At 49.9% G+C, this 5109-nt stretch overlaps 1 protein-coding gene across 3 annotated transcripts in view; it reads left to right on the forward strand.

Annotated features, from left to right (window-relative positions):
* Positions 1–388: 388 nt before the first annotated feature.
* SEPHS1 (selenophosphate synthetase 1) overlaps positions 389–5109 on the forward strand; it is a 55905-nt gene continuing 51184 nt past the window's right edge. The window contains exon 1 of one of the 3 annotated variants that reach the window (XM_018553745.1): positions 389–482. The gene's annotated coding sequence lies outside the window, so the exon portion shown is untranslated. The other 2 variants (XM_018553746.1, XM_018553747.1) reach the window with 2 other exon arrangements.

Below are 5109 nucleotides of genomic sequence, written 5' to 3' on the forward strand. Positions count from 1 at the left end.
GATGCTGGGCGGAAGGCGGCAGACACAGTCATCAAGAATCGGCCGACATTCGCTCGGCGTGTTGCTATGTTTATAGTTTTGCACTGACCACTGATGCAAAGTTAGAGACTTGCGCTGTGCACCGGCGGGCGGTGTTTTGTGTGGTTCTGTCATATTTATAGTTTTATTATATTTTATACTGTAAACAGAAAATGATTTCTCAACATTCCTCCGAGGTTATTTATAAACACACAGGAGGGCAATGATCCATTCACTCTGGAGTGTTCTGTAAAGTGATAGAACGGAGGAGCCCCCCTTGTCCCTGTGATAAAAGGTCAGCCTGCAGTTATGCACAGCAGCCCGGTACCGAGACAAAGAATACCAAGTGACTGTACACAGCGAGCTGACTGACTCGGAGAAAGTAGAAGTGAGGGTGTGCGTGTGCTGAGCGCATTGCATTGTGGGTGTGCGGGAGCCTGCGGAGGGAGGCGGATGGAGAGCCGGTAAGTGAGAGGGAGGGAGGAGGAGCGGAGGAATCACAGGGGAGGGCGTCCGCCACCGCCGCTTAAAGGGGAACCGTTAAATAAGAATATAGATCCGGTGAGTAGGAACGCGTCACCCTTTCGCCTGATCCGCTCTGTGTCCGGACGGCGAGCCGCCGTGGGTGGGGGGAAAGAAGGCCGTGCCGCCTTAAGGGACAGGAGGATTGGCAGCGGCGGGGTTAATGTAAGCTAAACTGCCGACATCTTTCTTTTTCGCTGGCCTCTACAGCGGGCCAGAGTGACGGGCTATGCCTGTCCGGCCGACGTGGTGTCTCCCTGCGCCTTTAAGGCGGATGGGGAGGAGTGTAGCAGCCCGGGGCCTGGGCCCCAGAGCCAGCACAAATGAATAGAGCGCACATTAGATTGTCCCCAGACATGCGAGCCTCTTCCCGGCCGCCGTCTGTAGAGCGCCAGGCAGCTGTACCCTGCACACCTTGGAGCACATAGAGCCAAGGTGCAGGGTACTGCATGCCCCCAGCCATCTGTGCAGGGCAGTGTATGTGGTGCCAGTCTGTAATGTATGCCCCCAGCCATCTGTGCAGGGCAATGTATGTGGTGCCAGTCTGTAATGTATGCCCCCAGCCATCTGTGCAGGGCAATGTATGTGGTGCCAGTCTGTAATGTATGCCCCCAGCCATCTGTGCAGGGCAATGTATGTGGTGCCAGTCTGTAATGTATGCCCCCAGCCATCTGTGCAGGGCAATGTATGTGGTGCCAGTCTGTAATGTATGCCCCCAGCCATCTGTGCAGGGCAATGTATGTGGTGCCAGTCTGTAATGTATGCCCCCAGCCATCTGTGCAGGGCAATGTATGTGGTGCCAGTCTGTCCTGTATGCCAAGGTGCAGGATATACCCCCAGCCATCGGTGCAGGGCAATGTATGTGGTGCCAGTCTGTCCTGTATGCCAAGGTGCAGGATACTGTATGCACCCAACCATCTGTGCAGGGCAATGTATGTGGTGCCAGTTTGTCCTGTATGCTAAGCTGCAGGATACTGTATGCCCCCAGCCACCTGGGCAGGGCAATGTATGTGGTGCCAGTCTGTCCTGTATGCCAAGGAGCAGGATATACCCCCTGCCATCTGTGCAGGGCAGTGTATGTGGTGCCAGTCTGTACTGTATGCCCCCAGCCATATGTTCAGTGCAATGTATGTGGTGCCAGTCTGCACTGTATGCCAAGGTGCAGGCTATACTTCCAGCTATCTGTGCAGGGCAGTGTATATGGTGTCAGTCTGTCCTGTACATGTAGGAGCAGATAGAGCCACGGTGCAGAATATGCCCCAGCCATCTGTGTGCGTGGCAACATATATGGTGCCAGTCTGCCTTATTCATCTAGGAACAGTTAGAGCCAAGGTATTACAGTTAGAGCCAAGGTATTACATACTGTATGCCCCCAGCCATCTGTGTGGGACAACGTATATGGTGCCTGTATGCCAAGGTGCAGGATATACTCCCAGCTATCTGTGCAGGGCGGTGTATATGGTGCCAGTCGGTCCTGTACATCTAGGAGCAGATAGAGCCAAGGTGCAGAACATGCCCCAGCTATCTGAGAGGGGCAGTGTACAGTTCCCAATTGTCCTGAACATATAGGAGCAGATAGAGTCAAGGCGTAGATGGAGCCATATGTGCAGGGCAATGTGTATGTATGGGGCCAGTCTGTACTGCACATCTAGGAGCAGATAGAGCCAAGGTACAGAAAATGCCCCAGCCATCTGTGAGAGGCAATGTGTGTGGTGCCAGTCAGTCCTGTTCACCTGGGAGCAGATAGAGTCAAGGTGCAGAACATGCCCCAGCCACATGTGAGGGGCATTGTAAATAGTGCCAGTCAGATGTACACTGCTCCTACAGAAGCACCCACTGCCAAGGTGCAACTTCCCCCTTCCCCCCCATCTATCTGTGCAGGGTGTGATTTGCCAGTCATATGTGCTGTGTACACCTAGGAGCACCCACAATCAAGGGGTAAGATGTGCCCCCAGCAGTCTATGCAAGGCATGGTATGAGGTGCCAGACTTATGTGCACTGCACACCTAGGAGTACCTACTGTCAGTTTGCAGGATGTGCCCCCACCATCTGTACAGGGTGTAATGTGCCAGTCATATGTACCTAGGAGCACCCAATGCCATGGTGTAGTGTGTTCCGCATTCCTCCACAGGGATTTTATAGCAAATTCTCCTGGTATTATGTCCCCTTTATCATTTCTCCCTCATTTTCCTTTCCTGTAACCATTGCAATGCTGATACTTCCATTGCCTTACATGGCTGCATTACTACTTGCCATTGGGTTTGCATGTACCTTTTTAGAGGTTATATCTGCCTGAGTTTTTTCCAAAGCACTGCATCAGAAAATGTTTCTGTTTATTTAAGTAGTATTTGTTTTCCATCTCCGTTGCATCTCAGTGCTGCTAATCTCCCGCAACCTCTTTGCAGCCACTTCATCTCTTTCCCATGCATTTAATTGATTGTGCACATCATTGCCCAGGACAGGTTCACTGATGGTGACAATGGTGGAACATACCTGTGGTTGTCGTCTCCATCGGGAGAGCATATGACAGGCTAACAATGCTGGAGCAGAATTATGAGACAGGGGCAGTGTTAACACCCCATAACAGGAAGTGCCTTCACAAGGAACTTTGTGGCAGCATCTGCAGATATTATTCAAATGAAAGCTTCAGATTAACAAATATTGAAAACAACTTTGAAATTTCATTAAGAAGCTACCACTTGTATGAGATTTTATTGATTGATACTTCTACTTGTAGGTTATGCAGATTAAATACAAATGTGCTTTATTTCACTGTATGCTAGGCAATTAGCTGTGACTCACTTACCTTCTTTATCAAATATTTCTCTTTATCTAGTTGCAATAACCAGCTTATATCTAAGGTGACTGGAAGAGACAAGGCAGTCTTGTGAGGAAGAAAGGGTATGCGGGCTGATATATGGAGAGTGGAGGGGACGAACAAGCTATAGTTTACAGTACTCCTATATAAAGGTCTATAGTGCTATATTACCTCTGGATCTGAAAGTGGAGAAAACAATAAATCTGGTTACTTGAAGGTAAAACTTCACCCGCTTTCATTTGTTTTCCATCCTTGTTCTGCTGGGTTGTGCTCAAGAAATATTCTCTCTGATTTGTTGTGATCTAGCACTCTGCACACTGGGTCCCGTGCCACCATCTTCCTGTCTTTCATCATTGGGAGCCGGCGGTCTCTTCCAGGTTCTTGCAGCCGGCCCACAATGAGGCAGCGCTGTGTATGCCTGAGCGGATGCCTTCTGGAATATCTGGTGTGGATGTCCCATGGAGGCTGCAGGAAGAAGGTGATGTCATTCTTGCCTAGGCAAGAATGGAGGCAGGGGGCGGGGTGGGCCAAAAAAGTTTTCTAAAAAGTTAGGTTTGGAAGGGGAGATGACTAAGATGTAAATGGGTGTTTTGGAGTGAAGGTCCGATTCTAGTAGGTGCTCCACCTATGCCCTATCTTTCATATCTCATAACCCTCCGTGTTTTATTTGTAGGGTAAATCCTGACTGCTTTGTTCTAAACCTCCTTTGCTAAATTCATATGTCAATCCTAAGGTTTTCTATGCAGGTAGGTTTGTATTGAGGGCCCTTTCGGCCTAATCTACAGAGGTGGGGAATATTGTTTTACAATCAGTTTTTCCCCAATGCAACTAATCAGCCAGATTCTCCTCTTTAACTTGACACAAAACTCAGGAGGTAAATCTTAAAAATACATTCAAGTATCCCAACGTTTAATAAAAATGTATCTTATGTGTCTGTCACTCAGCTGTAGATCCTCAAATCATCTCTGAATTGGTGGTGACACTGTCCTTCCTCCTGGAGGGTGGCTACTTTTGTTCCCCATTGTCCCTATGTGTGTTTAGAAAGTAGTCACCACTCCAAGCTCACTTCCGTGATAGACTTTAATACAAATTAAGAACACAAAAAAAGATAAAGCGCAATCCTGTGGGCAAACTTCAATGGGATGGCTGATGTTAGTAGGTGTGCAAAGCTCCTCACTACAGGGAGAGGACCCTGTCTATTCGTAACTGCAGATAAAAACTCAAAGGACAGGAGCGCAACTACCAGGAGTGACGTGAACGGAGTGGATCTAGTAGATCTATGCGATGGGGGAAGATGGTGGATCTTGGTGTGTAAGAACTGGGTGTATGCCGTACTGTTAAAGCAAGCTGACTTACAGTTGGAAGCTTCTCTGTGGTCTGTGCGGCGCCCTCATTAGACAGATCCTGGGTCGCTGAGACCCGGTGGTGTCCCCGGTGGTATGAGAGGTTGGTCTGTTGGGGGTGCGTGTCAGTATGGCCGCCCGCGTTCTCGGCTGGCCGGGCTGAGCCGCGTCGGTCAGGAACGGAGAAAGAGTGGGAGGAGCTATACCCGGCTGGGGAACGCCAGTATGGCCAGCCGAGAACGCGGGCGGCCATACTGACACGCACCCCCAACAGACCAACCTCTCATACCACCGGGGACACCACCGGGTCTCGGCGACCCAGGATCTGTCTAATGAGGGCGCCGCACAGACCACAGAGAAGCTTCCAACTGTAAGTCAGCTTGCTTTAACAGTACGGCATACACCCAG

This window comes from Nanorana parkeri, unplaced genomic scaffold (genome assembly GCF_000935625.1).
Source record: "Nanorana parkeri isolate BGI_ZX_2015 unplaced genomic scaffold, ASM93562v1 scaffold128, whole genome shotgun sequence".
Taxonomy (NCBI): domain Eukaryota; kingdom Metazoa; phylum Chordata; class Amphibia; order Anura; family Dicroglossidae; genus Nanorana; species Nanorana parkeri.